At 36.3% G+C, this 26,990-nt stretch overlaps 1 long non-coding RNA gene across 1 annotated transcript in view; it reads left to right on the top strand.

Moving 5' to 3' along the window:
* LOC138849930 (uncharacterized) overlaps positions 1–26,990 on the top strand; it is a 132,799-nt gene that overhangs the window by 50,444 nt on the left and 55,365 nt on the right. The window contains exon 3 of the long non-coding RNA XR_011389146.1: positions 1,812–1,977. This is a non-coding gene — a long non-coding RNA (uncharacterized lncRNA). The remainder of the gene's footprint in view (positions 1–1,811; positions 1,978–26,990) is intronic.

Here is a 26,990-nt window from a genome sequence, read left to right as displayed (position 1 = left end):
TTATGATGGTAAAGTTATGAATCTAGAAATCAAATCCAGGAGGAGAATTGGAAATTCACAAATATGTAGAAATTAAAGACACACTCATAAACAATGAATCAAGGAAAAAATCTAAAGAGAAATGCAAATATATCTTGAGACAAATGACAATGAGAATATAACATAGTAAAACTTACTGAATGCAGTAAAAGCAGTTGTAGGAGAGAGGTTGAAAATGATGAACACCTATGTTAATAATACCAAAAATTTTATACCTCAGAAAAAAAACTAGAAAAAGTACAATGGCCAAAATTATCAGAAAGAAGCAAATAGAGATCAGATAGAAAAATAGAAAAGATAAAAATAGATACTAGAAAAATAATAGAAATGAAAAATGAAGCCAAGGTTTGGTATTTTGAAAATACAAAGAAATTAGCTAGTCTAAGAAAAAAATAGAGAAGATATTCAGAAAATAAAATCAATAATGAAAGAGAAATTACAGAAGATACCATGGAAACAGAAATAATCTGAGATGACAACAATTAGACACGAATAAATTGGGTAGCATTGAAAAATGTATTATTTTTTGGGAACATGCAATATGCTAATACTGACTCATGAAGAAATAGAAACTATGAATAGGACTGCAAACAAAAAGGAGATCAATCAGTAATCTAAAATTTTGCAATAAAGCAATGTTCAAGAGCTGATCGATTACTTGATAATTCCATTAAACATTTAGAGAAGAATTAATGCTAATTCTTACCAAATTTGTCAAAAAGTTAAGCAAAGGAATAATTCCAAAATCATTGTATGAGGTCACAATTACTCTGATGATAAAGCTAGACAAGCACCTTACTAAAAGAAAATTATAGGCTAATATCTCTATTGGATATAGACTTAACAATACTACTAAACTGAATTCGGCAGCACATTAAAAAGATCATGCACCAGGGTCAGATAGGTATAGCTGGGTGCTTCAGTCTATGGAAATCAGTAAACATGATTCACAACATTAATAGAATACAGGATAAAAAATATATGATCATTTCAATGGAACCAGAAAAAGCATTTGACAAAATTCTACATCTTTTCATCATCAAAATATTTGGTAAATAAGATAAATAAAATGATAAAGATATAATAAATAATAATAGGTATCTTGACATAATAAATGCTGTATATGACAAGCACTTAACTAACATGATACCCAACGCTGAAAATTTGAAAGTTCTATCTTCATAATTAGGAACAAGATAAGGGCGAGTACCACTTTCATTTAATATAGTACTTGATGTCCTAACCAGAAAATTAGGCAAGCAAAATAAATAAAATTGGACAAGAAAATTAAAAATATCTCTCTGTTTTCCAATGACATTATCCTATGCATAGGAAACTCTAAAGCCTCCAGCAAAAACAAGAACAAAAACAAAAACAAAAGCAAAACATGAACAGACAAAAAACTCCCAAAACTATTAGGACTAATAAATAAATAAAATAAAGTTGTAGGCTGTAAAATCAACATACACAAATCAATAGATGCTGTACACTAACCATGAATAAAAAGCAATCTTATTTATAATAATATTATATTTACAATTTATTTATATTAATGAATAATATACTTAAGAATGAATTTACTTAGGGAGACAAAAGGTATCTACACTGAAGTTATAAAATGTTACTTAAATACATTTAAAAATGCACAAATAAATGGAAGATGCTATGCTTCTTTGTTGGATGAATTAATATCATTAAAATGTCCATACTACTTAATGTAATTTACAAGTTTAATACCTTCCTTATCAAAATTCCATTGACATTATTCACAGGAAGAAAAAAATACTCAAGTTCCTGTGGAACCAGAAGATACCCAATAACCAAGGCAACCTTGAGTGAAAACAACGAAGATGGAAATTTACTACGTGATGTAAAAATATGATACAAAGCTATAATAATAAAAAACAGCATGTTGCCAGCGTAAAACCAGACATAGATGTGAGTATATTTAAACATTTTACTTGTTGAATATTATGGTTAGTGGTCCAGCAAGCCTATGATTATGGAGTGGACTGGAATTGCATATTTGTAAAAGTTGAAAAAGAGAAAGACAAGGAAGGGAGGATTGGAAGATGGAGAGAGGGAGGGCATTATGGTTATTTTTTTGAGTTTTACTTGTGGAATCCATGCTGTCTGTTCTCTTTATACAGATAAAATTTTAAAAAAAATGAAAAAATAGATTAACAAGCCTAGCAATAAATTTATAATTTTATAGTCAATCGATTTTCAACAAAGATGCAAGAATATGCAATGAAGAAAAGACAATTTTTTATAGTGATGTTGAGAAAACTGGACAACCACACGAAGAAAAACAAAACTGTATCCTTTTCACACCATGTATGTATTAGTTTTCCAGAGCTTCCATAAAAAAAAAAAAAATAACGACGTACTGAGTGGTTTACACAATGGTCATTTATTGCTTCAAGGTTCTGGAGGCCAGAAGTCTGAGATGAAGTTGGCAGCAAAGCCATGCTCCCTGTGAATTCCCTAGAGAAGGATCTATTCTGTGCCTTTCTCCAGCTTCTGATAATTCTCTGGCTCGTGGCAGCAGAACTCCAATATACACACAGAATTTTCTGTGTGTACCTGTCAATCCCTATGTGTAAATTCTTCTCTTTTTATATGGGCATTAGTCATATTGAGTTAAGGTGAATAAAGGTTAATGATTCTGCAATAAGGAGGAACATTTAGGAGACTATTTTAGTGAAAGATTTAAATAGGATAGTGGCAGAACAGTGGACAAAACTGGAAGTTTTTAAGTTATTTTTAAGGAACCAAGAGGTGGTCTCAACAGAACTCATTGAGGGAAATGCTTACGGGAATTAAGACTAGCTGAGTTATTGGTTTCCAGTTTCAACATTTTGATAGGTGATAGTTCTGTTGATCACAATAGTGGAGGCCTTACCTGAGCCTGATGCTTCGATACCAACCTCCACCATCGAGATGAGAGGTGAGAAGTAGCGATCTGGACCCTGAATTTTTATAATACCCTGAGGACACAAAAATCCAAACTGTCATCCTGGAGTGTGTTTTCTTTTTCCATTTGACTCAGGCTCCTAAAATCTTTTTTTATGTCAATATCTCCATTGACCAACAGCTATCAGAATCAGAGGTTTATATGAAAATATTTGTTGAATAAGTACAATGGCACATATAAGTAGCAGGGAAGAGTAGGGGCTATATTAAAATTTATGTGATACCTGCTACCCTAGGGAAAAAAAATTAGAAATAGAGAAGGATTTTTTTATTCTTTCTCATGAAACATAGGAGTTAGGTAGAGAAGAGAAAACACAGGGGAAAATGACTAGTCACAAATATTGTGCTGAGATGTAGAATTTGCCTTTTTGGCCCGTGGATCAGAACATTGCAAGAACTTGTCATGACCTGATAAATCTTATAATGGAAGAACACTTTAATATGAAAATTCAGTTTCCTTTTGGGGGTGAGGAAGGCTTGCATAAATCAATAAAATATTTTTATGGAGGGCTTTGGGAAGAGCACGAAAAGGGGATGGAAGTAGAAGTAGTAACTAGGACAAGATTGTCACAAATGAATCCTAGAACAGCGTTCCAGACACAGTATGGGAATGCAAATTATCAATAAGTCAGGAGAAATCGTGTTAGACACTATGGCGGCACATATGGCTACATCCCTTGTGAGTTTTTCATGCAAAACTAAACATTATGTCCTTTCTTTACTCATGTTTCTCTGAGCTTGAGGCTTTGGAAATCATCCTACCTAAATGTGGGACATCATTGACCATCAAAGTTTCAGTTAGATTTCTGTATTTATTTGGTGTATTAGCTTTTCAACACTAAGGTGAAGGGAGAGGTTTATTTCAGCTTAAAGCTTCGGTGGTACATAGTCCAAGATCAAGCTGTCACATTGGTTTGGCAACAGGTGATGATGCTCTTGCTGGCAGAGTCCTCGGGTAGTGCAAAGCATCACATGACAAGAGGGAACGTGTATCTGTTTCTCCGTAGAAAACTACCATGAGTAGATCATGAGACTCCACTCTAGCAACCTACTCAAACCTAATCATTCCCCCAAAGACCTCACCTCTAAACACTGGATCAAGTTTATATCCCTTTATTGCCATTAGAACAAGATTTTGTGAGCAATAAACTTTTTATTCATGAGCCCTTGGAAACATCAAATTAATATCCAAACATTTGGTAGGTTACTCATCTTTCTCTGGGCTTCATCCCTTAACTCTTAATTTCCTGTCTGTATCATCTGGTTATCTATACATTTACATCGTATTCATTTTATTACATATTTACCTGTAATCGACTTTATGTATTTTTTAGTGATTACCTATTAGTTCTTTCTACCTAACACTTCATATGGAGTTTAACACACAAAAAATATGTAGCAGAAAAATTTATGTTAGATAATAATTTTATAGTCACTTTCTATGGAGGATGAATCCAGATAACAAATGGCAGGATCTTTTATTTGCTGTCATTTTGACAACTTGAAGACAGTATAAATGATGACTGTGGTATACAGTATATTAAGGGAGGTAAATTAATCCACATATGAAAAGAATGAAAGCCATAAAAGGGCGAAGGTAGATGTGGGAATGTTGTCCCAAGGGAGGTGAGAAGTTGCAAAGACAGAGTTTAAAAGGGAGAGAGGCTGGATGCATGGACTCAACTTGGATGGAAAGCATTGAAATTTTGATAGAAAGGCTTGTGTCCTGAGTTGTAGAAAGCATTTCTATGAACTCCTTTATTAATTTTTAACAAAAAATCTTTTCCTCGGAAGGAACCCATCAGGATGTTTTTTTCGTATGGTTTGGAATGAGTAAAAGGGCCATGTTCTGGTCAAGGAGAGGGAAAGGAAGTTTCCTATGAGATAATTACTCCTCAATATTGTTATATAGGCAGATGCAGAGGATAGAACTCAATCTGCTGGGGAGGAAGGCTAAGTATTTCAGAACGGCTACTCTTTGCTTTTAAATGTATCTACCATGTATGTGAACACAAAAAACAAAAATAAATAAAAGGAAAGGAATTTCCTAACGATGGTAGTGTTTCAGGAGTCTGTGGTTCTAATTGCTTGGCTTCATATCCCATCACTAAGGTGAATGAGAGCACAGACAGGGAAGGGTGAGCAGGAAGCAGTTTATTGAGCAAAAAGAGAAAGCAAAGTTTTATTGAAGCAAAGGAAAGCTCCCACAATAGGAGGGGTTTCTGAGCAGGAATCTGTTAGGGGGAAGTTACCTAGGGGTTTATACCCTTTAAGCTAGGGGAATTTTGTACAGGGTTTTGTAAACATGTCAGTCTGGGATGACCCTCACATTGCTGTGGAGTCAGTATCTAGAACCGGATGGGTGTAGGTGCAATTGCATCCTGTTTTGTCTTCAGTTTCTCTATCAGGTTTTGGGTAGTGAGCCATTTTGTTACAGGCAGTGTCCTTGGGTATGTTGGTCTTGCATCTCCCTCTTGAACTGCCTGGGTCTTGTGTCCCAGGCTATCTACCGAAGGTCGCATCTTAGGTAGCTGTCTCTAGCAGTAGTTTACTAGTATACTCAGACAGTAGAAACAATAGAAGCTGTCAACCCCAAACCATTACTGAGCCGGCCAGAGGGACATGAGGTGCAGTAGTACAGTTGAGAGCCACAGAACTCTGTTGCTACTCTGCTTTAAACTCTCCGAGTATCAGTGTACTCAAAATATAAATTTAAAATATTAAAATATTAAATCTGATAACATGTGACATTAAAAATATAGGCACTTAGAACATTGGAGACACTTAAATAATGCTTATTTCTTTAACTGAATCTTCAACTATTCAGCTAGAAGATAAATGTTTTTTTCAAGTTCAAACAATGAAAAGATACAGGAAATGGTGAGACCTATTCTTAAACTATTATTTATTTTTAAATATTTATTTAATTTATTTGAAAGGCAGAGTTAGAGAGGGAGAGATACATACACAGAGATCTTCCATGCACTGGTTCACTCCCAAATGGCTGCAATGGCTTGGGCTGGGACAGGCTAAAGCCAGGAGCCAGGAGCTTCTTTTGGGCCTCCCAGGTGGGTAGGTACAGGGGCTCAAGAACTTGGACCATCTTCTGCTGCTTTCCCAGGTGCATTAGCAGAAAGCTGATCAGAATTGGAGCAGCCAGGACTCTAACTGGTACCTATACGGATGCTGGTGTAGCAGGTGGCAGCTTAACCCATTATGCCACAAAGCTGGCCCATTATCCTATTTTTTAAAACAGGAAAAAAATTCATGAAACAATAAAGGGACCTTGTAAGAAGGATTGTGTCATCTTAGACTTCCACTACCAGTTAATAGTGAATGAAATGCTCATCATAATCGTATGTGTACCAAAGATATTTAAAAATCGTATTTTCTAAAGGTCAGGAGTTCCCAGCAAGACAAGCCTAGAGGTATGGTCATAATTCTACTGCTGGTTTAAGATCAGAAACTCTCCCATTTTCTTACTTGTCTCTTAGTTCCCTGAGTGGTAGAAATTAGTTCCAGTTCCTTCTGACTTATTTCCATAATACTATGCTACTCTGTAGCTACAGTTGAAGAAATGTGCAATGTACAGTTTTGTTCCCTTCCTCTTAGGCATCACCAATAAAGATTATCTTTGTTGGAACTCAGCACCAGGAGCCTCTTTGCTGATCACAAGGAAGGAGACATTATCAGAGATTGGGGTACAATCACATCTGTATCACTTTAATGGCCGCTTTATCTATTTCCCTTGGGACTAATAGGATTAGAAAATAGATTGGTCTCCATAGAGCTCATCCTGTCCATGCAGTTTCTTCCAGGAAACTGCTTTATTCCTATTTCCAGCCAGTGTTATATCAGATGATTTGACTTAAGTCATATCATCTCTAAAACTACCACCACAGCATATTTGATCCCACTGCTTGACCCAGTGTAAGGGAAGATGAGTTAGAAAGGCTGAAATGAATATCAGATTCTACAATTGCAATTGATCCTAATAAGAAAGAGAACAGGGAAGATAATATATAGAGCTAGAGATAGCTGCATGCACAGCAATCTGGTGAGACATTAGAGCAACTCAGTATGACATAATTGTAAAAGATTTGGTAGACAAGATGATCTGGATGATATTTAAGGATGTACATTAGGGTAACAAAAAACAGTGTAAGATGTATCATGGCTGCTTAGATCTACCACAATAAAAATGGATGCTCAACAGAAAGGCTTTTAAAAATATTTTTTCCTTTTAAATATCCTGTACAAGGCATGAAGAACATTAAGGCATGACTACTCCCTGAAGTCAACAATGTAATGTGTAGTTGAGCAAAGTGCATCTGCTCAACTATTTCCATGATTTATCTTATTAAAAAGGAGACTTTTCAGATGAGGAAGTTTAAACATTGATATGAAATCATTGTTTAATGAAAAGACTGTAAAAATACTTAACAACTCTTTCAACTCACAAGAATTGTAAGTTGTTGCATAAGAAGTTGTAAGAAGTTGCGTATGCATTTGAAATATTTTAGTGATTTCTAAGGATTCAGGAGAACTGAAAAAACATGGAAATATGGGAAACAGGCACCCATTGTCAGCATCTTCAATGGAAACTGAAAGCAATAGTTTATAAATCAATAATCATGTCTTCAGTACTGCAAATAATTCTGGAATGTCATACTGTGAGTAATTTGCAGGAATATCTAATGTTCAGAACAATGGTAGGCTGAGTTAATCATATATATGATGATATGTATGATATATCTAATATATATATTTTTATATATATTAGGTTAACAACAATATTTTGATAAGTTAATAGATAAGGTTCAAGAAATGTATATGCACCGTCTATAGATTTCAGTTTGAGGAGGTTGAATAAATTTTCCATTATACACTTGGAAACAAAATGGAGAAATGAATCTTCTATGATAGACAGCAACATTTGTTACAATCAGGTAGAAAATTTTCATGGAATGGAGTGGGTTACAGAAATCTTGAAGACATGGAGTATCTTTTGTTTACCTTGTTGCACAAGCATGTTGTTCATAGTAAATACTCAAAAATGTTCATAAATGACTGAACAAAGGAATGAATATTGAATAGAACCATTAATGTTAAATGGTTATCTAAAAGCTTTTGGGCAAGGACTGCTCAAAAAACACTGTAAAGTGACTTTGATTAAGGTTCCAGGGATCATACTGGCCTAAATGCTTGCTGCCAATGGCAAATTTGACTTTGAATCTACTTATATACAAATACACTAATGGTTATTTTTATCTTTTTCACTTTTTAAAAGATTCATTTATTTATTTGAAAGGCAGAGTAACAGAGGTGCAGAGAGAAAGAGAAAGAGAGAGTAAGAGAGTGTCTTCCATCTGCTGGTTCACTCCCCAAATGGCCACAACTGCTGTAGCTGGGCTGATCCAAATCCAGGAGCCTGAGGTTTCTTCTGAGTTTCCCATTATGGTGCAGGGGCCAAAGGACTTGGGCCATCTTCCACTACTTTTCCAGGCCAAAGCAGAGAGCTGGATAGGAGTGGAGTAGCTAGGACTGGAACTGGCCCCAGTATGGGATGGCAGCACTGCAGGTTTCAGCTTTACCTGCTGTGCCACAGCACTGGCACTGGATATTCTTTTTTATGCTGAGACATTTATGTGACAACATTGTAGGTAATTACATCACATAGAGTAGAAGCTTAGTAATTGCTATTCTTTTTTTTTTCTTTTTTTACATAAAATTCCATCAGCCTCTAGCCTTGCACCTTAAGCAGTAATTGCTATTCTAAAACACATATTTTGAATGTGTCCAGATCTTTTGCAGAACTATCTTACATTATAAAAGTATTAATACAGGCATTGTCTCAAGAAATGTGGTTATTTTCTATATGTAATATGGTGACTAACCCGTGGTAGAATATTTAATGAGCTTGAAATACTTTAACTTAATATATCTAGCTTTGTTTTGCAATGAGCATGTAAACTTTGACCTTTCAATGAATGAATTGAAGCTGGCAAAAATTGTGCATGGTAGTTTTGTGATGCAGATTTCAGTTAATGGACCACATAATTAAGATGACCAATTGCTAATGTGGTTGGAGACATTCCAAGAACTCTACCAATTGTAGTGCATTTCCCACTATTATCCACAGGGATTAATAATTCTTTTCATTGGCTTTATTAAAATTCTTCAACAAATTTAAGAATATTTCAATTCATAATGGAAGAAATAGTATTATATCTACTTGTACAGTAAAGTACAGGAAATGAGAAAGGCATAGCTCATCTCTAAGCATCTATAATAGTTATATCTGATGCTTCTTTATGTAACAGTACTTTCATAATTATATTTTATGAGTGTGTATAAAAGAATTCACATTATATGGAATCTTTTGTCAAGGACTAATAAATAGTATGAATAAAGATTGGAAGGCAAGGGATAACATACACAGATGAGTCCATTCATTTCAGATAGATAGTGTCCATAAGTAATAAAGAAGGTTCCTCATAATTATAGCATTTTCCCCCTTTATTTTCATTGTTAGATTTTCCTTAGGTGCTCAATAAATGTTTACAGAACTACATTGTATTATCAATAACACAATCATAGTAAAATATTATTTTGAAAGGCATAGTTCCAGTATTGACTGAAAACATAACAGATTTAAATCATACAATTTATCTTTGAATCTCCAGTGCTAAACATAGTATATGATATTTAATTTTAAGTCAACATGTTAATTGAAAAAGTACATGGATAAATTATCTACTCTAAAATTAGATGGAATTGGAAGTTATTTGCTTTGTAACAATGTATTACCCTAAAAGGAGATTGAAATACATGTAGAAGAATGTCAATATTTATAATAAATGGTTGGCTAGAACTTGAATGTATGTCTGACATAGTTGAGCAGTGGCTGATAAAACAGCTTAAAAGACATCGTGTAGGCTGGCGCCACGGCTCACTAGGCTAAACCTCTGCCTGCGGTGCCGGTACTCCGGGTTCTAGTCCCGGTTGGGGCGCTGGATTCTGTCCCCGTTGCTCCTCTTCCAGTTCAGCTCTCTGCTGTGGCCCTGGAAGGCAGTGGAGGATGGCTCAAGTGCTTGGGCACTGCACCCACATGGGAGACCAGCAGGAGGCACCTGGCTCCTGGCTTTGGATCTGTGGGCCGTAGCAGCCATTTAGGGGGTGAACCAACAGAAGGAAGACCTTGCTCTCTGTCTCTCTCTCTCACTGTCTAACTCTGCCTGTCAAAAAAAAAAAAAAAAAAAAAAAAAAAAAAAAAAAAAGAACTTGGATGTTTATGTTATTCTCTGTGTTTTTCCTTATGTTAGAAGTATTGAGAAATTTTTAGTTTGAAGTATTTAGTTTGTTGTTGGCTTTCTCTTCTATCTAAATGGTTCTATAACATTTATTAAAAGTAAATATTTTTGTCTTAATACAATATTAAGTGGTGGTGAATAACCATGTATAAAAATGTACCTAGTTTATTTCTTTCAGTCTCTTCCTTTGCAAAATGTGGACCTGAGCTAAGCTGAAAAACAGATTTTTAAATTCATAGCTGTGTTTAAAGTAGAGACAGTAAAGAAATCTTCAGGTATCTATCCTTTTTTTTTTTGACAGGTAGAGTGGACAGTGAGAGAGAGAGACAGAGAGAAAGGTCTTCTTTTTCCGCTGGTTCACCTCTGCAATGGCCGCCGCGGCTGGCGCACTCCGGCCACTGGCGCAGCACACTGATCTGAAGCCAGGAGCCAGGTGCTTCCTCCTGGTCTCCCATGCAGGTGTAAAGCCCAAGCACTTGGGCCATCCTCCACTGCACTCCCGGGCCACAGCAGAGAGCTGGACTGGAAGAGGGGCAACTGGGAAAAAATCCGGCACCCCGACCGGGGACTAGAACCCCGGTGTCCTGGGGCCACAGGCAGAAGATTAGCCTATTGAGCCGCAGTGCCGGCCCAAGGTATCAATCCTTAACACCATAGAAGTCGTTAAAAGCTAAAACCTAAATTTTAGAATAAATGTGTTATCTATGGCTTTCTCAGCAGGGTCAGGGGAAATATGAGGGTGCAGGAACCTGAAGTTTTAAGAAATAGCTTAATGGGGATTTGGATATTGGATTTTGAACCTATGAAAGTGGAAGAAATTAGATCTGAAAATTTCTATAGGAATCTTACATCTCCAATGGACAATACCCTAAATAAAAGAGGAAGTTGGCAATTCCCACCAGGCAAAAAAGACAACAGGCTTGAAAAACCTGTTGTTGGCAACAGCAACAGGGGATAAAAGCAGCTCTGCAGAAAGTGTGCACAGGCTTGCTTGCCGCCCACCAGCCTATGGGATTAATGTAGTCTACCTGGGTGGTCGGGGAACTGGGAGCTGAGAGATTACATTACAGTAGCCCAGGTCTGTTGGGATGACTTGTCTGTAGCAGAAGCTTATGTGAAACATTTCCAGAGGAAATCATTCTTAACCTAGGTTTTTCATATTCTAAATTCTAGTTTTCAGTATACCTCTTAGGAAGCAGTTTATTTCTTGTATTTCTTTTGTGGAAACTATGGCATGGAGAGTCAAAATAGGAGTGCCTCAATGATATTAAGTTAATAAGTGATACTTGTGGGGAGCAACTCAGACTAGACTAAGTTACTGGAATTAAGACTTATTCTATGCATCTGCTTTCCCACAATATGGCGCTGAGAAGGGAGGAAACAGCTTCTACACAGCTGCCTCCAGTTCAACCAATAAACAGCAGGAGCTGCTCCTGATTGGAGGAGAGCAGCGTACTCGGCGTGTGGGTAGCAGAGACTATAAAGGAGGAGAGAGACAACATGCACCAGGACCATCTAAAGGGAACATCTATCTGAAGGAACACCTGTGCAGCCCCCGAGAGAGCCGGCCGGTGGTGTGCCGCTCCCCCGCGGAAGTGAGGAAAGTGGCAGGGGGAACCGCCCTTCCACGGAGGTGGAAGGGACGGTAGCCAACCCGGGAAGAACCAGCAGCAAACCCGGGGAGGGCCAAGCAGACAAAAGAACAGTGCAGGGTCCTGTGTCGTTCCTCCGCAAAGAGGGGGAGCGACATAATGGTGCCGTGACTCGGATATGAAGCCTAGGCAGGGTTTAGTGTCGTTCCTCCACGAAGAGGGGGAGCGACAATACTAAAGTGACCAATATGAGTTTATGTCTATCTGACATGAACATTTGCTTTTTTTTTTTTTTAAGATTTATTTATTTCTTCGAAAGTCAGAGTTACACAGAGAGAGAAGGAGATAGAGGTCTTCCATCAGCTGGTTCACTCTCGATTGGCCTCAATGGCTAAAGCTGCACTGATCCGAAGCCAGGAGCCAGGAGCTGCTTCTGGATCTCCCACATGGGTGCAGGGGCCCAAGGACTTGAGCCATCTTCTACTGCTTTCCCAAGCCATAGCAGTGAGCTGGATCGGAAGTAGAACAGCTGGGACTTGAATTGGTGTCCATATGGGATGCCAGCACTGCAGGTGGCAGCTTTACCTGTTAATCCACAACAGTGGCACTCATCTGTGCTTTTTTATAAACAACATCTCAAAGATAAACTGAAGATTCAGAAATGTTTAAGATTCATACTTCCTGCTTAACCCTACATCCATCCATTAATTCATTTATTTTATGCATTCTTTCATCAAAGGAATACCATGATGAGTATTTGGTGCAGCAGTTAAAGTTAGAATGTCACTTGGGATGCCTACATACCATATTTGAGTGACTGGGTTTTAATCTTGGCTTAGTTTCTGATTCCTGCTTTCTTCTAATGTGCACCCTGAAAGACAGCTGGTGATAGTCTATGTACATAAGTTCCTGACATCCACCTGGAAGACCCCTATTGAGTTTCAGTCTCCTGACTTTGGCCTGGCACAGCCCTACCTGTTTTGGACATTTGGGGAGTGAACCAAAAAGTGGAAGATATCTTTCTATCTCTTTCTCTGTTTCTATGCTTTCAAGTAAAATGAATAAAAGGTTTAAATGTAAATGATTACCAGAAAATCAAAAAGAAAAAAATGCAATGTATCAGCTAATGTGTCACGCATTGTGTATACACAAAGAGAGGGCTTTGCTCAAGGCACTCACAGTCTGATAGGATGGATGGTAATTGTGGCATATTGAATAATGCCACTCCCTCCTAAAATATCCATGCTCTAAACCTGGAAACCTCTGAACGTGTTATGCTATATGGCAAAAGGGACTTTGAAATTGTGGTTTGCATTACCAATCTTGACATGAGGAAATTACCTGAATTGTTAAGATAGGGCCAATTTAATCATCTCAACCCTTAAAAGCAGAGCATCATATCTGAATGAAGTCAGAGAAAGATGACCTATAGAAGACAAGACAGATATCAAGGCCTGAGAAGGACTTTATTAGCACTTACCAGCTTTGAAGGCAAAAGGGACCATGATTCAAGCAATGGGGTAGCATTTAGAAGTTGAGAATTTTTCCTGCCAACAAACATCAAGAAAATGGGGGCCTCAGTCATATATATCCACGGAACTGAATTCTGCCAACAATTTCATGAAACTGGAAGCAGATTTCTCTTGGAGCTTTTAAAAAATAGCATAGTCTTGCCAAAATCTTCATTTTGGTCTTGCCTTGTGCTATTCTGAACAGAGGCCCAACCCCGCTTGTCTGTCTGCTGACCTACAGAAACTGTGAGATAATAATTTTGTGTCCATTTAAGCCACGAAGTTTATGGTAAATCATTATACCAATAATAAAAATGAATATGATAATAAATATGAAAACCCACTAATGAATACAGCATAGTAGCTACTTAGTAGAAAACAACAAGATACTATGAAAGAGAACCACAGTCGGACCTATGTGAAGAACCGCAGGAATATAGACAGAGGATGGACTTCCTTCATATTTTCTTTTAATTTTTTGAAGCATCTCCCTGTAATCTGACTACTCATCTTCAGGAATAGTTATAAGACATGCACTAAATGTCGTGGAGGCAAGGGCCCTGCATCCGCATGGGAGACCAGGAGAAGCACCTGGCTCCTGGCTTCGGATCAGCGCGGTGCGCCGGCCGCAGTGCGCCAGCCGCGGCGGCCATTGGAGGGTGAACCAACGGCAAAAGGAAGACCTTTCTCTCTGTCTCTCTCTCACTGTCCACTCTGCCTGTCAAAAAAAAAATGTAGTGGAGGCATTAGATCCTGCAGAGATGTATAGATGAGTTTAGGAGATGCCTCACCGTGTGAAATAATTCAGATTGGAAAGTTGCAGTCTGGGTTGAACCTGGTCTGTCATATGTTTTTACAAGACTTGCAAGCTAAGGATTTTCATATTTTTAGATAGTTTAAAACAAAATGAAAGGAAGAATAACATTGTGTGGGCTGTGAAAATTCCAGGAGGCTCCAACCTCTTTGTCCATAAATAAAGTTTATAGAAGATTGCCAGGGCCATTTATCTGTGTGTTTTCTATGATTACTTGCATCTTAAAGTGGCAGAATTGAGTAGGTGTGAAAGAGACTGAATTACCTGTAAAATCTAAAGTATTTACAGTCTAGCCTTTCATAGATTAAAGGATGTCAAACTCTATTCCACAATGTAGATACATGAGGCATGTGTCATTAGAATTTGTACAACTGAATTAAGTACCATATAGAGAGAGGTATTTGCTTATGAAGACTGGAAAAGGACACATGAAAAAACTGACACTTGAAATGATCTTTAAAGGAAATGGAGTAAGGGTTAAACATTTTATTTTATTATTTCTTAAAGATTTATTTTATTTAATTGAAAGGCAGAGTTACAGAGAGAGAGAGAGGGAGGGAGAGAGAGAGAGAGAGAGAGAGAGAGATTTCATGTGCTGGTTTACTCTCCAAATGGCCACAACAGCCGGGGCTGTCCCAGGAAGAAGCCAGGAGCTTCATCCAAGTCTCCATGTGAGTTCAGGGGCCCGGGCACTTGGGTCATCACATATTGCTTTCCCAGGTGTATTAGTAGGGAGCTGATTGAGAAGTTGAACAGCAGGGATTTGAAACCAATGCTAATAGGGGTGGTGGCATCCCAGGTGGCAAGTTAACCTGCTGTGCCACAGTGCCAGACCCTGGGTTGCACATTTTAGACAGGAGACAAAGATTCCCTGATAACTATATGCAACAGGATTTTTGTTAAATTTGCTACTTGTTGGAGCCAGGGCTGTGGTGTAGTGGTTAAAGCCGCTGCCTACAGTGTCGGCATTCCATATGGGCGCTGGTTCGAGACCTAGCGACTTTTCTTCTGATCCAGCTCTCTGCTGTGGCCTGGGAAAGCAGTGGAGGATGGCCCAAGTCCTTAAGCCCTTGCACCCATGTGGGAGACCTTAAGGAATTTCCTGGCTCCTGGCTTTGGACTGGTGCAGCTCCAGCCATTGCGGCCACTTGGGGAATGAACCAGCGGATGGAAGACCTCTCTCTCTCTCCCTCTCTCTCTCTCTCGCTCTCTGCCTCTGCCTCTACCTCTCTGTAACTCTGCCTTTCAAATAAATCTTTTTTAAAAATTTTCTACTTGTTAGATATTTTAAAAACTTAATTCAGTTGTAAAGAAGCTAGAGGAATTTTTTACTATTCTTGAGTATTTGAAATCTTAGGAATAAAAACTAATAATTTTATTAATTAGGAATTTTCCTCATACAATCAATTTCTGTGTAAGTTGGATTTCTTGATATCTAGAGTTTTTTAGGCTAGTTGTGTACTTTCAATTGTCTTGGTTTTGTTCCATCTTCACTTTTGTTTTAGAATGATTTGAATTAAATTATGAGAATGATGTAGTTTATCACCTTTAATTTCTTTAATTACATTACCATTGTTCTCTTCTCCCCTACCAGTGTTGAAATTTCTATCACACTGTACTGCACCCCTTCCCCTACCCAACCCCTCAAATGCATTCCAAGAGGCGGGCTTGCTTAAAGCTGCAGCATCTTACAAGCTTACAGAAGTCCACCTCTTTGCTTGAAAAATGCCCTTTTTAGAGACTGCATTTTCTTGCTTGTATTAGTTAGAATCATTACTAATATTTTAGCTATTTATTGATGTAATTGAATTTCAAATTGTTTTATTATGTTTATAAAACTGTTAGTGTTAATATTAATAATTTGTACCATTGCACTGGTCGGTGCTGAATCAAGCAACAGTTAGGGACTCACAAGTGTAAAATCATCCCAGTTTTCATGGTGCAGGATTCTGGCTCCCTTTCTTTGGTCCTGCCTGAACAAATTAACTGATCATTGCATTGCTTTTGTTAATTGTAAAATAGACATTATGCTTTTGTTTTTAGTTCACAGCTACATAAAAACAGATTGACTTTCTTGATAAGACTCTTTAAAATTAGAAAGTTATAGAATAATATACTAATACAGGCCTTAGTAATTCAACTTGTCAGGCAACACATCATTATACTTTCCTTTGACACTCCTGAATCAGTTGTTTCCAAATATAGAACAAGAAGAATAATTCAAATAAATGGGACTGAGATTTACAAAGAAAAGGAAAATAAAACAATTTTTAACAAATAAATTAATTATTGCTGCATTTGATGATTTAAGTTTTATAGTCCTCCCTTATTATATCATGTATATCATATCCACAATTTGAGAAGTATTATAATTTTTTGCTGGGTAGGTAAAAGACATTAAGTTTCTTTCATGGAAGCAGCACACAAAAATCACCCTTCTGTTCTAGAATAAGCATATTTGACACCAAATACTATTTTGTTTTAAAAGGGATATATAATAACATTGACACTATATTACATGAATATACTGGATGCATTTTGAACAATGTTAATCACATATGTGACTTTTTTGTATGTTTATATCTATATCAATATAACCATTGACAGATTATGTGTTTTGTATGTGATTGCCTTCAATATAACTTGTAATCTGGTAGCAGGACAAGTCATACTCTTACCTAAACTAGAGTATAAAAGATTGGCTCATATCCCATATAAACAATCCCTGCCTCACCATTAGAACTAAATTTATAAATAATTTATTGCATTTCAGTGATTCTAAGAAGACAATTTCTCCCTTTATATTTACTGTCTCTGAAATAAGGATGCATCTTATAGTACAAATTAAGTTGCTAGTGCTTTTGCTTCTATGTGGATCAAAATCCTTTTGCAATTGATAGTCCAGAATCCATGAAACAATGGCCAAAAACCACTACCTCTTCAAGTTTAATATAGTTTGCAGAGACTCAATTTTGTTTTGTAGTAGTTTTTTTTTTTTTCTTTTAAAATTTGCGGTTAGTGTTTTGGCATAGCAGGTAATGCCACTGCTTGCAATACCGGCATTCACATATAAGCACAGGTTCGTGTCCCAGTTTCTCCACTTCCAATCCAGCTTCCTGCTAATGGACTGGGGAAAATAGCTGAAGGTGGCTCAAGTGCCTGGATCCCTGTCATCCATGTGGGAGACTCAGTTGAAGCTACTAGCTACTGACTTCTTAGCCCTGGCTGTTGTGCCATCTGGGGAGTGAATCAGTAGATGGAAGATTGTACTCTCTCTCTTTCTCTCTCTCTTTTTCTCTAACACTGACATTCAAATGAATATAGACATCTTTAAAACAATTAGAAATATATTCAAAAAGCTATTTTCCCCCCAAATATTCTGAAGGCAACTGCATTTTTTTTTTTTTTTGCTGGAGATTCCCTTACAAAGTACCTCAAATTGAGCTTTAAACAAGAACATGCATTGTCTTACAGTTTTGGAGGCTAGAGACCTGAGATCACATGGCAGCAGGGCCACACTCCCTGGGCAGGTAGTAGGCAAAGATCTTCACAGGTCTCTTTTTCATCTTCTGATGGGTTCTTGGCTTCTGGCAGAATGTTTCCAAATTTTCAACACTGTTCTTTCTGTATGCACATCTGTCTCTTGCCATGGCATTTTTAAAAAATGAGGACAACAGTCTTACTGCATTAAGGGCCTGCCCCCTACTCTAGTATAATCTCATCTTAATACATTATATCTGCAATATCCCATTTCTAAATAAGTTTACATTCTGAGGTACAGGGAGAGAAAGGGAACACAGTTTAATCCGTAACATTGGCTACATTCTGGTCAATGAGATATAAGCTGTCTAAGCAGTCCCTAAGAGACAGTTGTCATGTGTTCCTCACTCCTCTTCCTTGGTCCTCCCTCCATTGTTGTTTCCTGAAAGAGAAATTGCTTGAGGATAAAGGTCACAATATAAGTATGTTAGCACAGGATGGAGCCTGTGTTTCTGATATCTTTATTCTAAGTATGGCTGCCATACCAACCTGAGAATTAAGGTGCCTGATATGAGATTTCCTATTCCTCCTAGGAGGCTTAATTTACTTCATGGGTGAACTTTTCCAATATCGCTTAGAAGCTTGACTTTACCACTTACTAACTGTGGGACATTCACATGTATCTTAATCTCTATAAGCCTCATTTTCTGAGGAGTAAAAAGAAAACTATCATTATCTATGGTATTAAAACTTCTACTATATGTGCAGGACTTAGAATAGCACCTTAGAAGATTGTAATACAGATTTTTAAAGGATATTTAAAATTTTTGTCTTTACTATTTTACTATTACTATTACTATTGTATTGAAAAACATTGTAACTATTTAAAAGGAATAGATATTACCTATTTGCAATACTCTTCAATATTATTATTATTATTATTGTTATTTTGCTCAATAAACCTTTATTCAAAAACTTCTGTTTACCAGGAATTTGGTAATCATTGTACTAAGCAATTGGGATGTAACACACGATAGTTTTTTTCCTGCCCTCAAAAGGCTTGTACTCAAGTTGGATATGGAAAGCAGGAGAAGAAAAATAGCATTGGTGAAAGTAGTAATTTTTCTGCACATGACCTCATTTGTCTTGGAATGTGCTAAATTTTAGGATTTTGAATCTTTGAGAAGAAAGTCAGTCTGATTGACAGAATCAGCCTGGACCATGAACTGGTGACATGGAAAACACCACATCCTTGATCCCTCATAATGATAGTGGCTTGGCAGCTGCCTCATCTATTTCAGTGTGGATTTGCTCTGATTATTGTTAATTTAATAACATTTATAATAATGAAAAGTCAGCAAACCAAAGTGACACACTTGTGACCAAACAAAATTTTAGTTTGAACTAAGACTTTTCTTTTTCACTGACAGCAATTCTAACGAGGATGAGATGTCTTGATTTTTTTCCCTTAACTTATATTCCATCAATGTTCTATTTAAGTAGTTGCCTGTAGTTTTGAAGGGGGTTGCATTTTATTTTTAATGTTCATTATTTTTGCTATTTACCTGTTCCTTTCAGTTGATACTTTTTGTCTTATTTTCTTCTGTTTTCACAGCAGGAATGCCATTTTAAACAGATTGGTTTGCTCATTTATTCTGCTTCTGGAATTGGCATGATTATATCTGGGCCTTTAATGGAAGAATTATTGGAAGTAAGAAAGGTTTCAGCTTGAATCAGCTAGACCTTGTCTTTGACCATTTTGCAATGAGCAATAACTCTTCAGATTGTCATTTATCAGATCCTAAAATTCCAAGTAACAAATTTGCCACAAAAGATATAATTTTGAGAAAGAATTATTCAAACGGTCTACATTAAATTAGTCCACAGTTAGTAAAATTGGTTCATCTTTTGAATAATGTTATTATGGGAACTGAAAGGCAGAAAAACTACTCTCTAGTAACTTGGTAACAGCCTCATGGGAGTCTGGACACATGTGTCTTTATTGATGTTTATTGTCTAAAAATAAATAAAGCACAAATGCAATAATAGAAGCACAATACTTATATCTATATTTTGTCCGGTTTATTCAGGACAATTATCCATCATCTGGACTGAGTTCTATTTTTTTGGTAACACATTTGTACTGTCAGAATCCAAATATAAATATATAGAATGAGTGCCTGTGTACGTATTAGTTATCAGTAGCTAAAAGTGTCTTTCTACTAAGGCAGAGGATGCTTGGCTAATATACAAATATATATGTGTATATATATATATATATATACACACACACACACACATATATATATACTCTTGTTTTCCAAAGAATTTTTGTATTTCATAGCTGTGTGCTTTCAAAATTAACTGATGACTAATATAGATATTATGTTAGAACTTCCTTGCACAGTTTTATTATTATTTATTTGTAATTAATTGATATGTGACCAGCAATATAAAAAAATCTGCCTACTAATTTAATAGCCTACAGATACATTTAAATATATTTACTTTTATTTTATTATAAGGAATGTCATAAATATTATCTGACACTTAGTGCCTTTGGGAAAATAATAGAAGAACTTTGGAGTTCTGGTTTATGCTATGTATTAAAATATTTACCAAGTTGGAGTTAAAATGACAGTATTTTATTGAATTCAATAGCTTTTTATAAAAGAAAGATTTATTTATTAAGTTTATTTGAAAGGCAGAATGAGAGAGAAAGAGGGCGAGAGGAGACCAAGAAATTTTTTTTTACATCTGTTGGCTCATTGTACAAATGTTTTCAACAACCAGGGCTGGCCTGGGCCAAAGCTAGGAGCTGGGAAATCTATCTGGTCTCTCATATGGGTGACAGGGACCTAAATACTTGCCTTCCAAGGTCCGTTAGCAGGAAGTTGGGTTGGAAGCCGAGTAGCCAGGATTGGAATTGGCACTCCAGTTCGGGATGCAGGTGTTACAAATAATGGCTTAACTTGCTTCATTATGATATGGCAGCCCAACAGCACCTTTTTCTGATCTTTGTTCAAAACAGAAGTTCTGAACCTACAGTCTGAGTTAGCGTCCATGAGCCATTGTAGCATTCCCAGTTAGTGTTTCTTGGAATGGCTGCATTAATGCACTGTGGTATGACAATTTCAACTCATTTCAATTGGAATGAATTTAATACTTTAATCACATGCATTAGTTTCATATAAGTTAATTCTCTTACTAGTTCAATTGTCTAGACTTGATGGTCTCATAAATTGATTTTAAACTAATGATAGATGGCACTTGAAAAGAACAAAGGGGCCTGCATTCCCCTTTGACATTTTTCCTTTTGAACATTGTCATGTACAGCCCGAGGCATTGAACAAAGTGTTCTAATTGAAGTCAATGATTAAAAAAAAAACATGTTGGAAGATTGATGTTTGTGGGATTCTTTATCTCATTTTGGAGACAAGATATTCCAAGAGCAGCAATGGAAAAGAAATGGCATAAGTTGATTCAGATTAGTGTGGCTTCTGGGTACCTCATTTTTTTACTAGATTTTTTATCTTGGAACATTTACTTACCCTCTCTGGGATTCAGTTCCTCATATAGCTTAGATTATGGGGAAGAGTGACAGCATAGTCTTTTTTTTTAACTTTTATTTAATGAATATAAATTTCCAAAGTACGGCTTATGGATTACAGTGGCTTCCCCCCCCATAACATCTCTCCCACCAGCATCCCTCCCCTTTCCCACTCCCTCTCCCCTTCCATTCACATGAGGATTCATTTTCGATTCTCTTTATATACAGAAGATCAGTTTAGCATACATTAAGTAAAGATTTCAACAGTTAGCTCCCACACAAACATAAAGTGAAAAATAATAGATGATTTTTTAAATGATGATGAAATCAGATCAGACCTATTGTCATGTTTAATCCCAGTGAGAGTCAAGTTGGGAATTAATAATTTCTTCTTTTTTTTTTTTTTTTTACAGAAGATCAGTTTAGTATACATTAAGTAAAGATTTCAACAGTTTGCACCCCCACAGAAACACAAAGCGAAATATACTGTTTGAGTACTCATTATAGCATTAAGTCTCAATGTACAGCACATTAAGGACAGAGATCCTACATGAGGAGTAAGTGCACAGTGACTCCTGTTGTTGACTTTACAAATTGACACTCCTGTTTATGGCATCAGTAATCTCCCTATGCACCAGTCATGAGTTTCCAAGGCTATGGAAGCCCCTTGAGTTCTCCGACTCTTATCTTGTTTAGACAAGGTCATAGTCAAAGTGGAGGTTCTCTCCTCCCTTCAGAGAAAGGTACCTCCTTCTTTGAAGACCTGTTCTTTCCACTGGGATCTCACTCACAGAGATCTTTCATTTAGGGTGTTTTTTTTTTTTTTTTTTTTTTTCCCAGAGTATCTTGGCTTTCCATGCCTGAAATACTCTCATGGGCTTTTTTAGCCAGATCCGAATGCCTTTAGGGCTGATTCTGAGGCCAGAGTGCTGTTTAGGACATCCGCCATTCTATGAGTCTGCTGAGTATCTCGCTTCCCATGTTGGATCACTCTCCCCTTTATTTATTCTATCGGTTAGTATTAGCAGGTACTAGACTTGTTTATGTGCTCCCTTTGACTCTTAGTCCTTTCATTATGATCAGTTGTGAACTAAAATTGATCACTTGGACTGGTGAGATGGCATTGGTACATGCCACCTTGATGGGATTAAATTGGAGTCCCCTGGTATGTTTCTAACTCTACCATTTGGGGCAAGTCAGCTTGAGCATGTCCCAAATTGTACATCTCTTCCCTCTCTTATTCCTACTCTTATGTTTAACAGGGATCACATTTCTGGAATTAATACACAGTTATTCTTAAGTGTTGAAATTTAACTGAAAGCATAGTCTTTTTTTCCCTTCTTTTGGAAAAGCAGAACACTATCCTGATCTTGCTCACTAACATAGGATAATTATTTAACCTTTGTGTTAAGTAATGGAATAATTACTTAACATCTGTATGTCTTATTTTAGTTATCTTTTCAATGGGTTGTAATGACAGTACTTTTTCAAAGTATATTATTGTAATAAGTAAATAAGAATACCCATATAAAACACCTAGAATACCAATCAGAATGAAGTAAATGCTCAATAAAATTGACAGTTATTATTGTTATGTGCTCTAAATGGAGCCTACATTGAGAAGAAAGGCAATGCCTATGTTGTGAAGGAATTAATTTCCTGCTGTTAATGGGAGTAGCCTGAAAATTCACATTTTCACCAGATCATACTAGCTGTGTGTAGAAGGGGTTATGAGTAGTACAGATTGTCCAAGAGGCTCAATGCAAGGTCCTCACCTAAGAAAGAAGTGAGAATATAATGTTGAAAACAAGTTAGTAGATTGAATGTCAGTTTGCTGCTGGAATTGACAATAGTTGATGTCTCAATATGTGAAAAGTGAATAAAGTTGATAACTTTTTTGTTATCCTAAGCAATAAAATGTTAAAGTGATGGTCATATATAATAATGGTGTGTGGTGGTTTATTGGTAGAGAAGAAAAAAGTAGAAGGCAGTTTGGAAGGATTAGGATAATGAAAGTAATTTTAGAAAATTATTTATGAAAGACCTTCAAAAAGTTTCATGGAAAATACATATTATGAATAACTGGATGGATTTCAAAATGTTTTTTTAAATTTTAAAAGGTTTATTTGAAAGGGAGGGGAGAAAGAGCAAGAGAGTAAGAGAGATTCCATCCACTGGTTCACACATCGAATGCTTGCAACAGCCAGGGCTGGGCCAGCCAAAGCCAAGAGGCTGAAAATCCATTCAGGTCTCACATGTTTGTGACAGGAATCCAAGCACCTGGGCCATCATCTGCTGCCTCCTGGGAGCATTGGCAGGAAGGTTTATTGGAAGATGTGGCAGAACATGATCCCAGGAACTCAGACGTGAGATGCAAGCATCCCAATTGGCAGCTTAACCTGCTACACTACAACACCAATCTTCAAAACATTTTTACACCCAAATAAACTTATCTTTAAATTAAATTTTTACACAAACTTTTGGAAGTTCTCTTATATGCTGTGCTCAGGACATTTTACACAGGGGAAAACATAGTAAAAGCTGTTTGGGGAATACCTAAATCTGACTCTTTGGGAATGAGTGAAGGTGTTTGGAGAATCAGGCAAAGCCTGATTTCCTACCAAGCAAAGCTATGATGGAATTTATCCTTTGAAAAATTTAAAACACATTTGGGAAAGCAGTCATGGACATAATTGAAACTTTAATTTTTGTCTTAATATGAATTAATTAAATTGCTGATTTATTTTTACTACTCATCTCAAGGTAGATGGACTACGTGAAAAGAATGATTATTGAAATTAATCATTACTTTAGAAAATGCAGCTTATCTGAAGAAGCAAAATACTAGAGTGAATAAAATACTGAAAAGGGAAATAGTACTAGTCTTATGGATGAAAAAAGGAGGAAGAAGCACAAAGTGGCAGTAAAACACTTTACTTCCTTTAAATCACCACTTAGGGCTGGCCACTAATTCTAGGGTCCCCACACTATTGACTTTTCCAAAAAAAAAAAATGATTGACATAGGTTCTACCACTCATTCAACAACATATACTTGTTGAGCAATTACTGTGTTCTGCTAGCCCTTCTAGGAACCCAACATACAGTGATACATAAGAGATGATTACAAGTGCCTACATGCTAATTGGATGAGTAAAAAGATCAAATTAGCAAGTTAATGAAATAAAGTAAAATATATATAATCAATTCTGATTGTGACGTGTAAAAATAAGTGAGGTTAACATAGAGATGTGATAGCAAGTAATAAAAGATTCTTGGCTTGGATGCTCAAGGAAAAACCTTATGTAAGCAGACATACAATATTTTTATGTATCTTTCAGTAACCACTAAAGGAGACAATGGGTAGTATCTGGTCAGAGATTTTAAGTTAAGGGAGCTTGTTTTTTACTCCTTCAAAATGAGACAGAGTTTGCTTTTAAAAAATACAACGAGAACTACAAGAATATACTCTGTTTTGAATAATATTCAAATATAGAGGAAGGAATTCACTATGTGGGACAAAAAGAGACAGCTTCAAATGTGAATTCTCAGAGGGGTTACTGGGATAGGATACTGAATGTCAGGACAGCAACAAGATTTTGGTAGGAAATACATGCTTCTTCCATTCCAAAGTTGAGAAGCTAAGGATAATAAGTGCAGGTTCAGATAGTTGATAGTTTTGATGACAAGTGGAGGAAGGATTTCCTTCCTGTTTATTAATTTTACTGTTTTTTTTGAGTTTATGGTTTTATTCCAACCTATAAGGAGAGAAACTCTACGAATTATCCACTATGATGTGCTGCTACTAATTCTAAACTTCTAAGTACACTTAAATAAACTTTTCCCATGTGTAGAAATTCATTTTAATGTAAATACTGTCAATCTGAGTTTATATTTTTATTTCAAAGTTAGTGTAAGAACACAAAATACAAAATCAGCAAAAATTTTATATATTGAGAATAAAAAATTTTCTTGCAAATAATATCAATCTCATCTTTTTTTTTTTTTTAAAGATTTATTTTATTTATTTGAAAGGCACAGTTGCAGAGAGAGAGAGAGAGAGAGAGAGAGAGAGAGATCTTCCATCTGCTGGTCCACCCTCCAAATGGTTACAGTGGTCAGGACTTGGCCTGACCAAAGCCAGGAGCTAGGAGACTCCTTTGGATCTCCCTTGTGAGTGTAGGGCCTGAGCACTTGGGACATCTGCTGCTGCTTTCCCAGGCACACCAGCAGGGAACTGAGTAAAGAATGGAGCAGCTGGGATTTGAGCCAATGCCCATAGAGGATGCCAGCATCCCAGGTGGCAGCTTTACCCGCTATGCCACAACAAGGGCTCCATAAATCTCATCTTTACCTAAGGATAAAACTTTGATGTACTAGAAAAGCAACTCAAATTTCAGTGCTATTTTTCATTTGATGAATATATTAGCTATTCTGAGTTACTGTGTTAATGTGAAATCTACTTATCATTCTTAACTACTTGTTAAATCTATGTATGCAGCTAAGCAAACTATTGTCATGTAAAAATTTTTAAAATCACAGATATAAAACTTTCCAACTTACATTTCATAATTTAGTTACCAGCCTGATAATTTAGGTTTCCTCTTCTTCATCCATCTTTAATTAATTAATTAAACAATTATTATTGAAACCAGATATGGTAGCTTTAGATATATGGCAGGAAATTTGACAAGAGAGACCTCTGACCTAATGATCCAATTGTTTATTGGATAAATACATTTAACTAATTTCAAGCATAATATTTAACTAATATTTCAACCTAATGAATGGGAGAAGCACAAGGCTTTGTGAAAGTAAAATGTGAGCTTGTGTTTCACAGACCAGGAGAAATGTGGAAATAGGAAAAACATGCAAACAATCAGATAGAAACATGGACACTTTCCAACCAATCCTTGACCTTCATTTCAAACATTACTTTTCACAAACTTGGCTGGGAAAAACTCTGAAATAATTCAGGAAGAATGATGGAATTCTAGATGCTTGGCCTGTGTGGATTAATATCTTAAGTTTATGAGACAAAAATTATCCTGATTTATATATAATTACAATATATTTAGTTCAGTCTGATAATGAAACTTTATCTACAGTTGTCCAAACATCGTGGGTCTAGAAATAGCTATGAGTTTCCAAACAAATCATTTCTAATTTTCATGTGGTCAATATAATGACAACTTAAGAACTAGCTTCTACATGAATAAAGTCAGAAGATATAACCATGTTTCTAATTTCTACTCTTCTTTTTCATTTGCCAGATAAACATTTTCAATGGAGATGATGAAATCAGCGCAGACAAGGCTGCTTTCACTTAAAAACAGGAATGAAAAGCATGCCTTGTAACTAGTGAATTGGCAAACAGAGTCAAAGAGCTTTAAAATATGTCAAGATTTAAAGTCTAGGATTTGTAAGACTTACTTTTAAACATATTTAAATTTGAAATTACTGTAGGAAAAACCTTGATCCACCTCCCTTTAATCAATATCAAGAAATGTGAACTTTTGCCCTGTTTCACCTCACAAAAAAATTCTACACATGACCCTTACTAAATGACTAGAATCATATGAAATTATTTCATATTTTAATGAATCACTCTGAATAGCTATATCTCTAAATAATGTATAAGAATCAGTTTGAAGTTTATTCAAAACAGAATTCAGTTGACCAAATAACACTACTGCTGTTTTTTTTTTCTGGTGTAT

The sequence above is a fragment of the Oryctolagus cuniculus genome, chromosome 6 (genome assembly GCF_964237555.1).
Source record: "Oryctolagus cuniculus chromosome 6, mOryCun1.1, whole genome shotgun sequence".
In the NCBI taxonomy this organism is placed as follows: Eukaryota; Metazoa; Chordata; class Mammalia; order Lagomorpha; family Leporidae; genus Oryctolagus; species Oryctolagus cuniculus.
This window is presented reverse-complemented; position numbering and strand designations above follow the sequence as displayed.